The sequence below is a fragment of the Neoarius graeffei genome, chromosome 6, assembly GCF_027579695.1.
Source record: "Neoarius graeffei isolate fNeoGra1 chromosome 6, fNeoGra1.pri, whole genome shotgun sequence".
Taxonomy (NCBI): domain Eukaryota; kingdom Metazoa; phylum Chordata; class Actinopteri; order Siluriformes; family Ariidae; genus Neoarius; species Neoarius graeffei.
The window spans coordinates 55672802-55693662 of NC_083574.1; the positions used below are offsets into that span (position 1 = coordinate 55672802).

Below are 20861 nucleotides of genomic sequence, written 5' to 3' on the forward strand. Positions count from 1 at the left end.
ATAAACGACAAGCTTCCGTTTGTCGAGTAGTACGCGTCACCGTCTTTCCACCCCTCCCCACTCTCTGATTGGCTCCCTAACTCAGGTGAGCCTTTAGACCATAGTTTCCATGCTGTCTTTTCAGATCGGAACGATTGTGCAAAGCAGCATGGGATTTCCCAGGCTAGTATAAATGTGTATGGCTAAAAAAAAAAAAAAAAGCACCTTAACACTTGGTTCACTAGCCGGTATTATTTTGACAGCAACGAAAAAAAATACCGTAAGCAGTGGGGTATCCAGATTTCTGACACGTAGTGTGTTCTACGTCATGCTAGATGCTGATGCTCCATTGTACTACATGTCCCACCTCGGGTTGTGGAACACTGGCACGCTGCATAAAAACACACTGGTGTGGTTTCATGTCGGCTTTATTTGGTTCACAATAAACAATAAAAGCCAGAATATTGAGGCATCTGCTTTATGGCAATATTGTGGAATCTCTGCGAGAGAGAGAGAATAAAATGAAAATTAAACTAGAAATTTGCAAGACCCTACAGCGGATAGTGAGGACAGCGGAGATCATCATTGGAGTCTGTCTTTCCTCCATCAAGGATATTTACACCACATGCTGCATCCGGAAAGCCACCAGCATCGTGGCTGATCCCACACACCCCTCACACAATCTTCACCCTCCCGCCATCTGGAAAAAGGTACCGAAGCATTCGGGCCTTCACAGCCAGACTCTGTAATAGTTTCTTTCCACATGCCGTCAGACTCCTCAACTCGAGGACTGGACTGATGCACACAGACTGCTGAACACAGCACTCCCACGGTGAACAATAATGCGCTATCACTTTTTACACTGTTTACAATGCTTCTCTCGTACGCAATGTTTACATTTATTTATTTCTTTTTACATATGCTACTTCAAAACGCGCACTCAACTTTCTGCACGTTATCAGTGACAGGTACTGGTTGGCACTGTACTGTTTTTTTTGTACTGTCCTTGATGTTTGCACTTTGTCATTGATGTTTGCACTTTGTGTAGTTTATTGTCTGGAATGTTTGCACTCGCTGCACTTTGTTGTTATTTGTAGATTTGTAATCCTGTGATGTTTAATGTATCACCATGGTCCTGGAGAAACGTCGTTTCATTTTGTGTACTGCACCAACTGTATATGGTCGAAATGACAAAAAAAAAAGGCTTGAGAGAGAGAACTAGCTTTACTGGGCAGAGGTACAAGGCTGCTTTTTTATTTTTATTTTTTTAAAAAGAGGACTTCCACACAACTTCTTGATGGCTATAATAGTCTTTGGCTTTGCATGTTTCTCGCCTCTAATCTCGCAGTGCTACAAGTTTTACCAGCACGTAACAGTAATGAGTTGTTCTGATTAACGATCAGTTGATTAATGGCGGATGACGAACAGCTTTTAGGTACATTACCGCCACCTTCTGGTGGTAGTAACGTGTTAGTTTCTACCATGTGCCTTGGTGACAGGAAATACAAGGGAAAATGTATTGAAGACAATATTCAAATATCAATTGCTGTAGTTTTGAAAGAGAAACGTTGTTCCATTCTTGTCTGATATACAATTTCTGTTGCTCAACAGTTCAGGGTCTCCTTTCTTGTATTTTGCACTTCATAATGCGCCATATGTTTTAAATGGGAGACAGATCTGGACTGCAGGCAGGCCAGTTTAGCGCCTAGACTCTTACTGAGGAGCCATGCAGTTGTAATATGTGCAGAAAGCAGTTTGGCATTGTCATACCGAAATAAGTAAGACCTTCCTTGAGACACTGTCTAGATATATCATTCAGGATTAATGGTCTCGGATGTGCAAGCTACCCATGTCATGTGCACTAATGTGCCCTCGTACCATCACAGATGCTGGCTTTTGAATTGTGCACTGATAACAAGCCGGATGGTCCCTCTCCTCTTTAGCCTGGAGGACGTGGTGTCAATGATTTCTATAAAGAATTTCAAATTTTGGCTCCTCGGACCACAGGACAGTTTTCCACTTCACCTCAGTCCATTATAAATGAGCTCGGGCCCAGAGAAGGCGGCGGTGTTTCTGGATATTGTTTATATCTGGTTTTAACTGTAACCTCATATACAGACTACTACTTTATAAGAAATACCATTAACACAAAGTAACTTCATTATATTCAGTATAAACCAGTACACAAATTTAAAAGGAAAGATGGTGAACTAGCGTGTGTGCCAGAGTAATCTTTGATACCGTTGGAAACTCGAGGAATTCTGCTTTGAGGTTGTGTAACGCTTATGACAAACTGAACACGGGTAAATACACAGATGTGGAAATGTGAATTTCTTATTGATTTATCTTTAAAATCACACAATCTGGCCTAATCATTGCTAAAAACCAACCATAATTTGTGTAGAGGAGAAATTGATGAAATTGCTGCTTACTTGGTACATACATGCGTATGCACTAATGAGCTTTCACACAGGTGTGTATTATTAAATCAAGTAATACAATGTGAAATGAAACGAATTTTCTTCTAGTTTGAAATTTTAGCAAATTTCTATTATACATTTTTTTTTTTTTTTTTATTCAGTACAGTGTCGCTTCGTAATTTCATTCATGTCCAGATACATGTTTTTTAAAAATTGACTTTTTGTTTTATTGACGTATGTGGTTGATTTAGGTCTGTCATCTGAAAAAAATGAAAATAGTGCTTTATTTGTACATGTTGGTCTCTAGGCATCACATCGCCAACTTTTGAACCTATCTTCCAGTGTTTTTGGAATTTTGGGACCAATGTAGTTCGTCTCGATTGAATTTCATAACATCGATCAACAGCAAACCAGCAACAAGCCTTCATTTCATCAGTCATAGGCCGAATCCCATTTCACCCCTTGGACCAACCCCTTGGCCCTTCCCCTCCATTTTGCGCGTTCACGTGAAGGGGTAGGGGTATCCCAATCCCAGTTAACGCGGAGGGGTAGGGGAAGGGGGAGGGCTTCTGTACCCCTCCAAACGGAGATTTTCCTGGAGCAGACTCCGAACGAAGGGGTTTGAGTGATTTCCCACAATGCCATGCGGATTTCAGCGAGATTTCATGCGGATTTCATAAAGATGGCGGTTCCCGCGGCGAAAGATTGTCATAAATGTATTTTCTCCATTATTTACGTGTTTTAAGTTGTTATCCAGAGGAAACACGCCGCTTGATTCGCTTTCGAGCTGAGAATGAGCAGCGATTTCTGAAATCCAAGCTGCTGCTAAAAAGCTTTGGGAGTGAGTATTGTTTTCGGTTGCTTTACTGCGTACGTTTTGTTCTGTTATTCTCGCTTTTATTGTTTACATGAGTGTTCTGACACCTCATTCTGTCGGATGTGGTGCACGAAGCGCCAAAGATCTCCCATTCAGTGGTGTTAGTTAACAAATCACACCCTGCCAGCAGAGATTTCTGGCTCTGACTGTAGCGGCTGGTCGCAGCCAATGACGCATTTGGTTGCGTTTTGCTAACGTAAACGCTGACGGAGGTACGCGATGACGTATGCGATCGTTGAAGGGCTATCCCAATATGTAAGGGTTGAATTTCAAGCCCTATCCCTTGTAGCTCAGTTTCAAGGGGAAGGGCCAAGGGGAAGGGGTAGGGGTAGAAATTAGAATTGGGATTGGGCCATAATGTCGTGCCATTTGCCTTTGTGGTTTTCGGGATCTGCAGTTCAGTTCTGAAAATTTTGAAATTTACATGCCTTCTTGTTAGGGATGTTAACCGATGACCGTTTGACCGGTGGTTGACCGAATCAACGTCAACTGGTTAATTTTTTTTTGGTTGTCGGTGAAAAAAAAAATCAATCATTTTGAAGCTGCCGATTTTGGAGCGGAGAACCTGGAATTCTGTGTTTGTAAACGCTTGGGCATGCCATGCGGTGTAAGGACGACAGCTGACAAATCAGAAACACCCATTCAGTCATGTCCCGCCCTCCCGCCCCAGTTGAAGACAGCTGACAAATCAGAAACACCCATTCAGTCATGTCCCGCCCTCCCGCTGCCACTCGGCGAAAGAAAAAAAGTGTAGACACAGGCTTTTTAGCTTACAAATTACTATTCTGTTTTTTTTTTTTTTTTTTTTTTTAATTATTAGAAGGCACATGGAGTTTAGTCCTGCCTTGGCCAGTGCATTCTGAAAGTGTGTTTCGGTCTGTAGCCAACAATGCATGTTATTGCAGATCATATCTCTCCACACAAACTAAAGGCGCAGATGCCGACTTTTTCACGGCTTTTTCATGGACTGTAACGGCATTTGCTGATGTAGTAATTTTAATACAGAATTTACTCTGATGAAATTATTCAGACACTCCAACCCCCCCCCAAAAAAAATCGGATCTGCACGAGCCGTGAAAAAGGCGCGCCGTTTGCATCCCTGTTTAAACTCATAGGTTAACCGACTTTAACCGGCTAATGAGGCTCGGTGGTCGGTCAAGATTTTTTTTTAGTTTTCGCCATCCCTACTTCTTGTGCGTTCTGGTGCATTCTCTGCGAATAAATTACTAGCCATTTCCTTGTAAAATGCTTGCAAAAAATGTATGAAATTTTCCCTCCAGATGTGTGTGCTTGGGTTTCTCGGTTACTCTCTTTAGTACGCTGCCTGGCTCTGTAACAGAACTACATGCGCTACGGCATGGTCGCGTGGTCCGGCTCAACCAATCGAAGCACGAGAATCAATCAACGAATACGGTGTCGCTTCCAGTCATGACCCAAATTGAAGACAATTTTGTGGTGAAATAATTGGATTTGCAGCAAATTATGAGCAGCGGAGACTTGTATAAATCACTTGAACATTGAAAGGCAAGTTGTTGGTTTTTTTTTTTAATTTATTTTCTGGGATCGAGTAGCTGGTGCAGACCTTCTGTGTAGGCAGACAAAACCACCGGTCACGGGTGCTTCTGGACATCTCTGAAATATCATAAAATAACTGGAATTATTATACATACAGGACACTTTTTCGATGGAATAAAAACATATATTTCATTCCCTTCTAGCGGGTTTCATTCATTTGGTTTGATAGCATGCAATATTGTTAGCATATCGCTTATCCTATGTGTATTGTCACTCTACTCAAAAGAGAATGAGCGTGCAATATGGTTTACGATATTGCATGTTGTCAAGACAACATGACCTCACTCGTCGGAGCTGATGCGAATATCCAGTGACACAAGTTCTCTTCTGCACGTGCCCACAATCATTTCTTTGTTTGCTGGGAAACAGAAAGACTAGGCTAATCCAGTGCTAGAATTAGCTATGCTATAATTAAATACTAAATAAATAAACTGAAACGAAAGACATAAACACCCTAAAGGCTACCAAAACTTCATTATATATTCTTCATGCATATTTACAAGAGAAAAACATACTAATGGACATTGAAAAACTGGAAGAGTGTATGTGTACTGTATATTATGATGATGATGATGATGATGATAATCATCTCATCTCATTATCTCTAGCCGCTTTATCCTGTTCTAAAGCGGCTAGAGATAATGAGATGATGATGATAATAATAATGACTGGTATATTTTCTTGGTATATCAGATATATTCCATTCAGTGAGCACGATGTATTGCACTCGTGTTTGACTCATTCAATATCATGCTAACTGAATTGAATATATCTGATATACCACTCAACGCCAGCCAATATTACTTAAGTAATTTAGTGCTGTTGCATCTTTTTCAGAGATTTTTGTAGGACCAACGTGTTCATTAAGTGACCGACGTTAATTTTTAAAAAGTTAATTTTTGGGCATCTCATATACATTGGCGCAACTGAAGCCTTCAAAAGCTGATTCGTCATTGCTGTTGCCTGCAGTATTATGCCAAGTGCTGGCTAAATGGTCTCTTTCAGCAAAAATTGTATCAAGTGTTTCAAATTCTCCTGAATCACTTTGAAATTCTTCATCAGAAGAACCTTCCACATCATTTTTTTTTTTTTACATCCGCCAGAACTGTGATTAATATTTATAAGGAAATTCATGTTTTAGCTACTAATATTTACCACAGGCAGCACGGTGGTGTAGTGGTTAGCGCTGTCGCCTCACAGCAAGAAGGTCCAGGTTCTAGCCCTGTGGCCGGCGAGGGCGTTTCTGTGCGGAGTTTGCATGTTCTCCCCGTGTCCGCGTGGGTTTCCTCCGGGTGCTCCAGTTTCCCCCACAGTCCAAAGACATGCAGGTTAGGTTAACTGGCGACTCTAAATTGACCGTAGGTGTGAATGTGAGTATGAATGGTTGTCTGTGTCTATGTGTCAGCCCTGTGATGACCTGGCGACTTGTCCAGGGTGTACCCCGCCTTTCCCCCGTAGTCAGCTGGGATAGGCTCCAGCTTGCCTGCGACCCTGTAGAACAGGATAAAGCGGCTAGAGATAATGAGATGAGATATTTACCACAAGAAAGATCCCTAACCCTAATTGGCATAAAATAACATTTTTGCTTTTGTAAACTACATCGTAGGAAATCCCGGGGAATCCGATTTCTCAACCAGTCGGCGTATACAATACATGGGTTTCCCTACTATGGTGAGACCCGAACAGCAGTCTGCCGTGATCATGGCAAGAAATACACGAGACTGTAGGGTTTTTTTTTTTGGTGGTCTGTCGCGTTGAAACATTCCATATTTTCCAGACCGGGATAGTGGTTTGCAGTCGTGAAAGGGTTAACTTGCATTTGTGGATGCAGTGATGAACTGTGTTCTCAGACAATGGTTTTCTGAAGTGTTCCTGAGCCCATGCAGCAATTTCCACTACAGAATCAGGTCTGTCTTTAATGCAGTGCTGCCTGTGGGCCCAAAGATCACAGGCATCCAATATTGGTTTTTGGCTTTGTCCCGTGTGTACAGAGATTTCTGGATTCTCTGAATCTTTTAATGATGTGTACCATAGATTGATTTCCAACATTCTTTGCAATTTTACATTGAGGAACGTTTTTTTTTAAATTGTTGCACTGTTTGCCCTTTCACAGAGCGCTGAACCCCTCCCCATCTTTACTTCTGATGCCCCTTTTCCACCAAAGCAGTTCCAGGGCTGGTTCGGGGCCAGTGCTTAGTTTGGAACCGGGTTTTCTGTTTCCACTGACAAAGAACTGGCTCTGGGGCCAGAAAAACCGGTTCCAGGCTAGCACCAACTCTCTGCTGGACCAGAGGAAAGAACCGCTTACGTCAGCGGGGGGGGCGGAGTTGTTAAGACCGACAACAATAGCAAGACCGTGAAAGATCTCCATTTTTAAGCGACGAGAAGCCACAGCTGTACAAACGCGAAGTCATCCATTATTATTGTTGCTGCTGCTGCTGCTTCTTCCGCGTTGTTTTTGCTTTGATATTCGCGCCAAGGTTTATGTAAACGTAGCGATGTAATGACATATACAACGACGTAACTGACGTATACAGCGACGTAATGACGTGTTTTCTCTTAGCACCGCGAGCTATGGAAAAGCAAGCTGGTTCTCAGCTGGCTCGCAAGTTGAACGAGTTGTGAACCAGCACCAGCACTGGCCCCGAACCAGCCCTGGAACTGATTTGGTGGAAAAGTGGTATGAGAGACTCAGCCTCTCTGGGATGCTCTTTTTTTATATCCAGTCATGTTACTGATCTGTTGCTAATTAAACTTTGTGTTTTTTTTTTTAAACATTACACAACTTTTCCTGTTTTCTGTTGCCTCGTCCAAACTGTTTTTTTTTTTTTTGAAACGTTGCTGGCATCAAATTCAAAATGAGCATATATTTTTCAAGAAACGATGATTTCTCAGGTTCCGCATTTGATATGTTGTCTTTGTGCTATTTTCAGTGAAGTATAGGGTTGCGATGATTTGCGAATCACCACATGCTGTTTTTGTGCTTTAGACCAGCGTTTCTCAACCTTTTTTCAGTCACGGCCCCCTTCAGAAGTATGCAAATTCTCAAGGCACCCCCATATAAAATATACGCAGTCACGCTGACCATACGCTGACCCCGGCAGTGAGGTTGTGACATGGGAAAGGGGGCCGTGAGACAAATTTTGATGATGCATGAGGCGGCAGTGATCTGCATTAGTGTAACTATTGTTTTTTGGAATTTTAATTCATTTTATTTCAGTGTTAGAATATATAATTTTTGATGGCACCCCTAACAAAGCCAGACGGCACCCTGGTTGAGAGAGGCTGTTTTAGACAGCATCCTAATTTTTTTTGGAATTGGGGTTGTAGATAAATTTTAAATGTATAAATTTATCCCTAATGAACAAGCATGAGGTGACAGTAGCGAGGGGAGAAACTCCCCAAGATGATGTGAGGAGAATACCCTGAGATGAACCGGACTCCAAAAGGGAACCCATCCTCATCTGGGTGATTTCAGATAGCGTGATTTTTAATAAATAACTCTCTTCTATAAGTGTCCTATATGGTCAAAAAGTGCAATTGTGTAACTAGGAAGTTCATTTATAGATGAATTTAGCAGCTGTTCACTGATGGAGGCTAGAGCTCAAAACGCTTCAGGGCAACTGCAGACCTAAAGTTATCATGCCAGTTGCAGTCCAAGGCCATCTTCTAAGGGTGTACTCGCATTAGGTGATCCGAACTGCACCTGAGCACGTTTGACCACCAAAGTCCAGTTCGTTTGATGAGTGCGATCGCTGCGTACCTCACTTGGTCTGCTCGGAAGAAGTGCACTCGGGCTCGTGCACAGTGAGATTGCTAACCACACAGAACTCGAATGCTATAGTGTGCACTTTTCAATTCGTTGGAGAATATTTTGGTTAATAAAGGGTCTGTTTCTCACCTTACTGATGAACATGAATTGTAGTCAGTGAGTAAAGCTGCATTGTGACAATGTAAGCACGCTTGGGACCGAAACATAACGTGCATTGTGAGTTCAGGCCACCGGGGGAGGCGGGAGGGGGTACAATTGCTCTCGGGAGAGGTACAAGGCATTCATTCTTCATGTGAGTATGCCCAAAGTGTATCTTTAAGCCGTCCAATACAGGAATGAAGTGATAAGATTCCAGCCAGAAGTAGGGCATTAGGATGGATCAGGAGAGGTCAGGATCACTGATATCTCAGGAGTGGCGTGAGAAACGCAGATTGTTGGGTATGCTTGTTGTCACACAGTGATTAAGAACAGCATACATTGTGTGTTGAGTGCAACCAGGGACTCCAGCAGGACTAACTATGATAGCATAACTAAAAGGGAGAGCTAGAAAACATCACCATGGGACAAAAAACCACAGTATGCCTGTGAACCCTGTAAATCTGTTCTGCTATATTTAATACAACCACACTGGGAGGTTTCACTGTGTGCATCATAACCCTTGTCTGCTTGTCACATAAAATTTCAATTCTAGCAGCAATCCCACTGAAACTAGACTACAGTAAAGTTAGCGACATCATCAGTAGACATGGTAAACGATACATTTTTCATGAATATAACTTCTGACTTAAAATATGGAAGCTGTCAGAGAAAATGAAAAGGAAGCCAATTTCAGCAGGTACGCCTTAACGGGAACATGCAAATCATTGTTAGCTTGTGAACCAGCTAGCCGTAGGGCTGTTAGTGAGGTGGGGTTTACGTTAGACCGTATCAGCGGATCATCAGATTAACGTTTTTAAAACGATTAGTGTGCACACAGCAACACTAATACACGATTCGCGTGCACACAGCAACGCCAATACACGGATACGCTCGGCTCCGCAGGCATCCTGCGCTCCAAATCACTCCGCCCTGAACAGCTAGTGCCCTCTGGAGGGTGCGCACTCCGGCCCTGCGCAGCTCACAGAGCACGCGAGTGAAGTGCACGAGCAGTGATTCGGGACTGAGCCGCTGTGTGTGATCCCAGCGCATATCACTTACCACTTGCAAGTGGCAGGATGACAAGCCTAAAGACAATCATAACTACACAATGGGCAGTATTTGCATCAGTATTTGCAGTATTTTCATACTTTTATACTCTTTAATGAAAGGTGATACAAGGCAGAAGTCCGCACCGTTTTTCAGCAGTCGCGTCACATGACCAACGCCAGCGAATCAGGAAGGTGGATGTCACAGTGACGTTGTCCAATGACGACGCCAGCTAGAGCTCAGCACAGCGTATCCACGTATCTTCGTATTCTCAATGTTTACACAGCACCGGACCAGACACGATCTAGATTGAATACGTGGACCTTGATGGATTCCCGTTTCCCGGCGTTTCCAGGCGTTTTAATGTAAACGGACAGTGCATCTGTGAAAAAAACGAGACAGATACGGTCTAATGCAAACTTGGCCTGAGAGTGGCTTCTTCTGGATCTGTTTTCTTTCTCAAAGCCATGCCGATTCAACCATTTGCACACATTCGCACCTATGGGCAATTTAGAGCAATTCAGCCAGTAGAGCAATTTAGCCAGTTAACCTAACCACATGTCTTTGGACTGTGGGGGAAACCAGAGCACCCGGAGGAAACCCACGCAGACACGGCGAGAACATGCAAACTCCACACAGAAAGGCCCCCGTCGGCCGCTGGACTCGAACCCAGAACCTTCTTGCTGTGAGGCGACAGTGCTAACCACTACACCTTCGTGCCACCTGTCTACACTCTATTGCGACTAATTTGGGCTACAATTGCACTTCTGTATTGAAAAGGAGGAAAGTCGGCATCTCCACATGTTCTTGTTAGAGGCTCACTGTAGCGCCACCCACCTGACAAACCAAATCCAAAAATAAATCCATTAACTAGTTAATACTTCACTTATTATAAAATGACTAGACTGAACACACACCAAACAAACATACAAAACACTGTTCACCCAGACCCCTTTGCACAGACAAAATGTCCTTATTTATCATTTACATTAAAAACACACCTGGCCCATAATGCCAAACACCCCTGTTTCCTTGTTATGGTCCAACCTGCCAGTTTCCCACTTGAACCAGGAAGTAGCGGTGGACTTGAATGGCGGTTTGTGAAACGGAGTTGCTTTACAGAGTTTTAACCAGTAAACGAAAAACATTTGAACAGCCACTGGGAATGTTTACATTTCTTGATACCAGGTAATGTTTATACAGATGAGAGGTGAACATGACAAAGTGTAAGGATGGAACATTTTGGTTTGTACACAAACATGTTTAAAAATGCTGGTAGGTATTTCCCTGCACTTCCACAACTTGGTTCATTAAAATGGAGTGAATCTGTGGTGATGAATGGCACAGGGAATAGTAAAACAGTACAGAAATGGTAGCAGCAGTTCAGCTCGTAGTTGTTTTTTATTGGTGTACGGTGGGGGGCACCGTCGCCTCATAGCAGGAAGGTTCTGGGTTCGAGCCTAGGGGCCAGCGTGGGCTTTTCTGTGTGGAGTTTGCATGTTCTCCCCGTGTCTGCGTGGGTTCCATCCGGGTGCTCCGGTTTCCCCCACAGTCCAAAGACGTGCGGTTAGGTTAACATGGGGGTGGCCTTAGGCTGAAGTGCCCTTGAGCGAGGCACCTAACCCCTGGGTGCTGGTAGCATGGCTGCCCACTGCTCTGGGTACGTGTGTGTTCTAGGGATGTTAACCGATGACCGTTTGACCGATGGTTGACCGAATCAACGTCAACCGGTTAATTTTTTTTTGGTTGTCGGTTAAAAAAAAAAAATCAGTCGTTTTGAAGCTGCCGATTTTGGAGCGGAGAACCTGGAATTCTGTGTTGTAAACGCTTGGGGCATGCCATGCGGTGTAAGGACAACAGCTGACAAATCAGAAATACCCATTCAGTCATGTCCCGCCCTCCCGCCCCAGTTGAAGACAGCTGCCACTCGGCGAAAGAAAAGTGTAGACACAGGCTTTTTAGCTTACAAATTACTATTGTTTTTTTTTTTTTTTTTTTTTTTTTTAATTATTATTAGAAGGCACATCGAGTTTAGTCCTGCCTTGGCCAGTGCATTCTGAAAGTATGTTTCGGTCTGTAGCCAACAATGCATGTTATTGCAGATCATATCTCTCCACACAAACTAATGCCGCTTTTCCACTACCAACGCGGCTGAGTTGGGCTGAGCCATGCGGTGCTGAGTTGGGCTGAGTCGGGCTGAGTGGGGCTGTTGGAGTTGCATTTCGACTACAACCGCGCTGAACCGTGCTGGCTGGAAGTGGGTGGACACATTGGGTGGAGTTAGCGAAAGTGGGTGGACGTCATGTGATGTCGTTAGGCGGTGCAAACAGTGACATCAGTGACCTTTTAAGCGGTAGTCTCACAACCCGGATAGTAAACAATAAACATGGAGGACATGGTGTCGTTAGTGTTGCTGGTCTTGGTGCTGTGGCTTGTTGTCACCGACAACGCCAACAGATACTGGCAAGAGCGTATAGATGAGGCGAGGCGCATAAGGCTTCATAATTCTCGTAATTCGTAATTCTTCTTCTTCCGGGTTTACGGTGTTTACAGATCCCAGCGTGCTCGCGGGGCGTGTGTGGGCATGTGAGGACACTCCTCCTCACCAATCAGTGCACAGGGGAGTGTCTCCTCACACTCCCAGCCTCACTCAGCTCGGTTTGGCTCACTTCAGCCCCACTCCAAAACCGTGCAAGTTTTAGGGGCTAAGCAGGGCTGAAGCGAGCTGAGTCGTGCTGTTCTTAGATAGTCGAAACGCAAGCCGTGTCGGACTGAAGTGAGCTGAAAAAGGGTAGTGGAAAAGGGCCATAAAGGCGCAGATGCCGACTTTTGGAGGGAAGGGGAGAGAATGAAGTGACAGTGGTGTCTGGAGGGGGAGTGACAAACGCAGCTTTTATGTCTGTGATCCAAGTCAGTGACGGCTTCAGAGCAACTTCAATACCATGCAGTAATGGCGTGTTGATATTGGTAACGGCGTTATAACGATTGTAGCTAATTAATTAGATTACCCGGCGTTATAACAGCCTTTTATTTTAACGCCGTTATTCCCATCACTGAATGTTCTGTACTTCTTCTAGCACTTGACTTTATTTTCAACGCCATCATGGCCAACTGAAACCGTCTCTAAGCTGGAGCCATTTGTCCTCCGCTCCAATACAAACCCCTCGACATCAGTGCCGCGTTTGGCTAAATGTTTCGCACTGTAGAAAAGGTAATGTGAGTGGAAGGCAGCGACTGGGACTGAATGTGCGGATGCTCGTGGTTAGATTTAGAATAGATTCTAATAATTCCAATTCTAGAATTGTAAACTCACAGGTTAACCGACTTTAACCGGCTAATGAGGCTCGGTGGTCGGTCAAGATTTTTTTTTTTAGTTTTCGCCATCCCTACTGTGTTCACTGCTTCAGATGGGTTAAACGCAGGGAGGAATTTCACAAGTGTGCGTGTGATGGATAAAGTTCTTCTTCTGCGCGTTGAGGCTCTGTCTATCATACTCCCTTTAAGAAATCTACATTTAAGCCATATTTTTTTTTTGTTTTCAAAAATTGTGTAAATATCGAAATGTGCTCGAAATAAATGTTTCCCCTCTATTTGTCCAGTCTCATGATAGATGGAGATGTTTAGTTGTTCAAGTTGTCACTCTCCCCCCCCCCCCCAAAAAAAAAGTCAAGTTCTGACTAGATCAAACCCATAAATCTTTCACTTTGGCCATGTTTGTAAACAGGAAGTGTAGAATTTTCTTTGCGGTTTAGTGAGAAAATGTCACATTCTCCGACCATCTGCAAACTTGTGCAGTCAGCAGCAACACTATCTCCAGCCGTAAACATCACCCTGACATTATGACAGTGGTGCAGCATTTAAAACTGTAAACGTTATTCGGAACGTGAACAGGTTCGATGTGAATAAACAGGTCGTTAGTTGCTTCTCTGTTCCAACTCCATTAACAATTCAAGACGATATGCATTTCAAACAGGAAATGTTAGAGCTCATAACATGAAGACGTGAGACGGCTTTCCACATTTAACATTAGCTAACTAGCTCGCGAGCTGACTAACCGAGATAAATCTTCATGCGAGTCAACTTGCTTCCTCTTCGGGTCCGCCGACATGCAGGATGTGCTTCCATGCCAGCTAAGGTCAGCGTTCCAACTTGTGCAATTCACAACCTCAGTGTGAAATGCTCCTGCACTTTGGAGGTTTTTGTTTTCGAAGTTGCCATCATGAATTTGTTAACTTCTCTCTAGTAAGCAGTAATGTCAAAGCATTCCTAGTTAGCGTGAAAAAGAGACGTGATGTCATCGACTATTAAACGAGCTGGCAACTAATTTGGTCGTCGAATTTAGTCAAGTCTAAAGTCGGTTAATTGTTGCATCACTAGTAGAGAAAATATTTTTTTTAATATATGTGGAGATACATGCTGAGACTATCAGATCATAAGTTGAATGCAGTGACTATTACGGAGTAGAAATGGGCAACTGGACTTGCTTGAAAATTCTTGAAAACGTTTCACCTCTCGTCCAAAAGGCTTCCTCAGTTCTGTCTGACTAATAGGGAGTATCAGATATTGATCCAGGAGATCAACGCCAGCGAATCAGGAAGGTGGATGTCACAGTGACGTTGTCCAATGACGACGCCAGCTAGAGCTCAGCACAGCGTATCCGCGTATTCTCAATGTTTACACAGCACCGGACCAGACACGATCTGGATTGAATACGTGGACCCTGGCGGATTCCCGTTTCCCAGCGTTTCCAGGCGTTTTAATGTAAACGGACAGTGCATCCGCGAAGAAAACGAGACAGATACGGTCTAATGTAAACTTGGCCTGAGGCATCATGTTGGTGTGGGTCACTGGAGGCTGGGTGTGAATGGCGAGTCCATAGGGCAATCCTTTGATCACTCTAATGACTCGCCATTCACACCCAGCCTCCAGTGACCCACACCAACATGATGCCTCAGTGACACCTTAGATGAGCTGGTCATCAGAATTCTGATTCTGATTCTGATCCAGGAGAGGATAAATATCTGATACTCCCTATTAGTCAGACAGAACTGAGGAAGCCTTTTGGACGAGAAGCGAAACGTTTTCAAGAATCTTCAAGCAAGTCCAGTTGCCCATTTCTACCACCCACAGTTTACTATGACCTGGATGATTGAGAATCTTCACAGACATATTACGAAGTATGATTTGCATTTTTAAAGCTTCTAAGGATATGTAAAAGTCCCAGCTGATACTTGGAAATAAACGTGGACAGTGGTGTATTTTGTTGTTACCACAGTACAGTTTTCCTCCGTTTCCCCAGAGTAGGGCAGATGAGGTGGTGGTGGTGTGTGGTTTTTTTTTTTTTTTTTCTTCTTGCGTAACTACTTCCTGATGGTCTGTTGAGTCATTTGATGTGACTAATGCACAGATTCGTTTCAGTGACATTCACTTTTGCAAGGTTAAGCTACAGTATATGGATGCCACTTCAGATTGTGTAAAGATTATTTCAGCAGTCTTTCACGAGTGCCTTTCGGTTATTCTGATGTCTTCAGGTCTCCGTGAGCATTGCCTTTTATGGAGTTTTGTGGGCATCAATAAATGCAAATCAGCTTTTCCACAAACGTTTTGCAGTTGATGAGTGATTGGCATTTATACACGCGAGTGTGAAGAAAATCAGCATTATTGAAACTCCTGTATTTTTATTTTTTCCTTCCCAATGAAAACATTTACTAAAGGGCTGGTAAATGAGATCTCTTGTCATATGTATGTAAGGTAGGTGTATTTTTGGAGAAAATCAGCTTACTGGTTATTGTTTGTTTATACTCTGAAGTGACCAGTTTAACCATATATGTTTTGTATACTCCTTAAGAAAAAAAAAAGAGAGAGAAATGTTTCCACCGAGGTTCCTGGTTGCAGGATGACACCACAGTTGAAAGAAAAGTTACGGATTTCTTGTTGTTTTGCTTTATTGCTTGGATATGTTATGAAATGATTTTTAAACTGGCTAGTGGTGGTTCATCACCTTTAATAGACTGTGGATTTTGATCGATAATAGATATTGGACTTCGTCACTCATTTGTATGTCCTGAGGCGCTCAGTGCATGTGTGCTGTGACAGACAAATCACTTTATTCATGCCAGAGGGAATTTCACATATTACAGCAGCACAGAGAGTTAGAAGTATACTGAAAGTAATTTAACAATTTAGAAATGAAACAAAATAAAAACCACACAGTTGTTACCTACATCCACTCAAATGTTCACCACTCGAAGATAAACTTCATATCTTCGTGCCACCGTGTAATGTTCTTTATATTCTATAGACACATCCATACAAAAATGCGCAAGTTAATCAATTTTTAATTTTGAACCAGTTCGCCATTTTGATAACACGCATCTAGTCAGCGGGAAAACACTGGGAGTGACGCCATCGAGTGAAATATTGAGAAATGTTACTGTCGCTCAGATCCGCGATGCATTTCGTATGCAAAATGAGTTTTTCAAGGTGAGAACAGAAACTTCAGATCTTCAAGCCAGTATGTGATTTTCTTTTTATTATGTAGACGCAAACACAAAGTACCCAAATTTATCAAAACAATTCATCGATTTCCTCACAAGTGAAAATATTGGAAAATATGCTACTCGATATCCCGGATAGGCGGCACGGTGGTGTAGTGGTTAGTGCTGTCACCTCACAGCAAGAAGGTCCGGGTTCAAGCCCCGTGGCCAGCGAGGGCCTTTCTGTGTGGAGTTTGCATGTTCTCCCCGTGTCTGCGTGGGCTTCCTCTGGGTGCTCCGGTTTCCCCCACAGTCCAAAGACATGCAGGTTAGCAGGGGCTTCAAAGTTTGGGAGAATAGCAGGGTACAAATAATTTACAGCAGGGTGCAAAATGGTAAAATGTCTGCCAGCGGCAGACATAATGCACGCAAAGCGTGCAGGGATAGATAGATGGATAGATGGATAGATATGCAAGTACGAATTTTTCATGGGGCGGGATGGTTTGGAACAGGCCATCTAAAATTGGGATAACATTTACCCGGGACAGGTATTTGAGGCGGGTCGTCTAGCTTAAGCTTGATTAGCGTTGTTACGCACGCCAGTGTTTCCCACAGGAATTTTGGAGACTATGGGGGCAAGCCATGGGGGAGGCACGGGGGTTGTTTAAAATTGAGTGATATGTTAAATATTAAGTTATTACTGAAAAACTATTGATTAAAAAAACAGACACTGAGAAATGGTCCTATAAACAACTTTACCAATATAAAAGATTACCAGGACTACAAAAATGCAGAAAAATAGGCTTTACTTATCCAAATGCACCTGTTGGTTCAAAAGTTAAAGTGCAGAGAACCTCACAGCACAACATGAAGTTACCTTAAAATATAATATAAATGCCTCAGCTTTCATGTAAGAAAAAAAAATATTAATACTAGTACTGTGTGCAGGCAGTCTCTCCTGAAGACTAAATTAAACAATAATTATAAACTAATAAAATAAATGGCTCAGGCTTCATAGAAGAAAAAAAACAATTTGAACAGAATCTCAGTATGATGCTGAAGCTGCCTAAACAATGGAAAATAAAATACCATTTTGGCAAAAACGTTGGCATCCATTAATTTCTTGTATTAAGTAAAAAAAAATATGTTGCCAGATACTGCTGACGTTTTACAGCCCAAAATATGTTCAAAACCCACCAGAATGCACTTAAAACCGCCCAAATTGGGCGGGAAACCGCCCAATCTGGCAACACAGGTGGCAGTAATGGCTGTACTCATGTCAAGGATGTAAACACAATCTGGCAACACAGGTGGCAGTAATGGCTGCACTCATGTCGAGGATGTAAACACAGTTGACCCGGCAACGGACATACATGACATAGTGGATGTAATTTACGTTCACAACTTTTTTTTGCTGTCAGAAATATTTAATATTAAATTTTGTGACTCGACTGACAATAACCGGCGGCATAACAAGCTATAGCCGGCGATTTGCCGCCGGTGACCGGCTACTTTTGAGACCGCTGGGTTAGGTTAACTGGTGACTCTAAATTGACCGTAGGTGTGAATGTGAGTGTGAATGGTTGTCTGTGTCTATGGCTACGTTTACACTAGACCGTATCTGTCTCGTTTTCTTCGCGGATGCACTGTCCGTTTACATTAACCCCCCTGAAAAAGCGGGGAAACGGGAATCCGCCAGCGTCCACGTATTCAATCTAGATCGTATCAGCTCCGGTGCTGTGTAAACATTCAGAATACGCGAATACGCTGTGCTGAGCTCTAGCTGGCGTCTCATTGGACAACGTCACTGTGACATCCACCTTCCTGATTCGCTGGCGTTGGTCATGTGACGCGACTGCTGAAAAACGGCGCAGACTTCCGCCTTGTATCACCTTTCATTAAAGAGTATAAAAGTATGAAAATACTGCAAATACTGATGCAAATACTGCCCATTGTGTAGTTATGATTGTCTTTAGGCTTGCCATCCTTCCACTTGCAAGTAATAAGTGATATGCGCTGGGATCTCACACACAGCGGCTCAGTCCCGAATCGTGGCTTGTTCACTTCACTCGCGCGCTCTGTGAGCTGCGCAGGGCCGGAGTGCGCACCCTCCAGAGGGCACTCGCTGTTCAGGGCGGAGTGATTTGGAGCGCAGGATGCCTGCGGAGCCGAGCGTATCCGCGTATTGGTGTTGCTGTGTGCACGGCTAACGGTTTTAGTGTAAACACGAATCGTTTTAAGAACGTTAATCTGATGATCCGCTGATTCGACGTAATGTAAACGTAGCCTATGTGTCAGCCCTGTGATGACCTGGCGACTTGTCCAGGGTGTACCCCGCCTTTCGCCCGTAGTCAGCTGGGATAGGCTCCAGCTTGCCTGCGACCCTGTAGAACAGGATAAAGCGGCTAGAGATAATGAGATGAATGAGAGATCCCGGATATAGTTTGTACGAAAAATAAGACTGGCGTATTTCCCAGTAAAACACTTGTCTATATAATAAATAAAAATACAGTGTTGTAGTGCAGTGGGGTGTAAATATTGTAGACCTCAGAAGCAGACTTGAAATAAATTAAAGGTCTAATGGTTAGAGAAGCAGCTTTGGGACCAAAAGGTTGCCGGTTCGATTCCCTGCACCAGCAGGAATGGCTGAAGTGCCCTTGAGCAAGGCATCTAACCCCCAACCAGGGCTCGTGAGTGCGACTGGTTTAGTCGCACTTGCGACTAGAATTTTGAGGGTGCGACTATATTTGAAATCACGGTCGCACGGTGCGCCAATAAAAAAAAAATGAGCAAAAATTAAGGTCTGCGCCTAGATAATGGCTGCAGAACAAAGCCGCCGTCTGAAAAAAAAAAAAAAAGCAAGCTTCATGCCGGCTGGCTGACTGAAGCACGAAAACCAAGTCCCTGCCCACCCCCGGCAGAAACACGTGATCAAATTAATTTTTATAACTCCCCAGCCGGCTGACACGTGCCATTCGCCTGCTACACGAAACCTGGAAGTAGCACTAGTGCTGCGCCGGCTGTTCCAAGAAATTTTCCATGATGTAATGCATCCTGCGAGTCAGCTGATCATGATTGGCGAATCAACTTGCTAAATGATCAGCTGACTGTAATCAGCAAATCAAGGAGCAGATTGATAAGGATAAACAACAAACACGGTTAGTAAGCGTGTGTATGATTGGTCAGAAGTTTCTGCGGCCCTGTGGTCTCTGTTCAGACAAGATGAAGCGCTCCATTGCAGAGTTCCACATGACTCTGCCTGCTATTATCATTTTTTGTTTATCTATTTTCTTCAACAGTTGACTTGTGTTCTGTAGGATGTTCTGTCAGGTCAGTATGCCTGTGTTCTGTAGGATGTTCTGTGAGGTCAGTATGCCTGTGTTCTGTAGGATGTTCCGTGAGGTCAGTATGCCTGTGTTCTGTAGGATGTTCTGTGAGGTCAGTATGCCTGTGTTCTGTAGGATGTTCTGTCAGGTCAGTATGCCTGTGTTCTGTAGGATGTTCTGTCAGGTCAGTATGCCTGTGTTCTGTAGGATGTTCTGTCAGGTCAGTATGCCTGTGTTCTGTAGGATGTTCTGTCAGGTCAGTATGCCTGTGTTCTGTAGGATGTTCTGTCAGGTCAGTATGCCTGTGTTCTGTAGGATATTCTGTCAGGTCAGTATGCCTGTGTTCTGTAGGATGTTCTGTCAGGTCAGTATGCCTGTGTACCACTTCTGTCAGGTCAGTATGCCTGTGTACCACTCTAGGATGTTCCGTCAGGTCAGTATGCCTGTGTACCACTGTATAGGATGTTCCGTCAGGTCAGTATGCCTGTGTACCACTCTATAGGATGTTCCGTCAGGTCAGTATGCCTGTGTACCACTCTATAGGATGTTCCGTCAGGTCAGTATGCCTGTGTGCCACTCTATAGGATGTTCCGTCAGGTCAGTATGCCTGTGTGCCACTCTATAGGATGTTCCGTCAGGTCAGTATGCCTGTGTGCCACTCTATAGGATGTTCCGTCAGGTCAGTATGCCTGTGTGCCACTCTATAGGATGTTCCGGCAGGTCAGTATGCCTGTGTACCACTCTATAGGATGTTCCGTCAGGTCAGTATGCCTGTGTGCCACTCTATAGGATGTTCCGTCAGGTCAGTATGCCTGTGTGCCACTCTATAGGATGTTCCGTCAGGTCAGTATGCCTGTGTGCCACTCTATAGGATGTTCCGTCAGGTCAGTATGCCTGTGTGCCACTCTATAGGATGTTCCGTCAGGTCAGTATGCCTGTGTGCCACTCTATAGGATGTTCCGTCAGGTCAGTATGCCTGTGTACCACTCTATAGGATGTTCCGTCAGGTCAGTATGCCTGTGTGCCACTCTATAGGATGTTCCGTCAGGTCAGTATGCCTGTGTGCCACTCTATAGGATGTTCCGGCAGGTCAGTATGCCTGTGTACCACTCTATAGGATGTTCCGTCAGGTCAGTATGCCTGTGTACCACTCTATAGGATGTTCCGGCAGGTCAGTATGCCTGTGTGCCACTCTATAGGATGTTCCGTCAGGTCAGTATGCCTGTGTGCCACTCTATAGGATGTTCCGTC

General features: G+C 43.8%; 1 protein-coding gene across 4 annotated transcripts in view; it reads left to right on the plus strand.

Moving 5' to 3' along the window:
- Positions 1-20861, plus strand: part of pias1b (protein inhibitor of activated STAT, 1b) — a 97064-nt gene that overhangs the window by 45041 nt on the left and 31162 nt on the right. Inside the window, exon 1 of one of the 4 annotated variants that reach the window (XM_060923890.1) lies at positions 15387-15559. The exons of the other annotated variants lie outside the window; for them this stretch is intronic. The gene's annotated coding sequence lies outside the window, so the exon portion shown is untranslated. Of the gene's footprint in view, positions 1-15386; positions 15560-20861 lie in introns of those variants that run through there. 4 annotated transcript variants of the gene reach the window in all.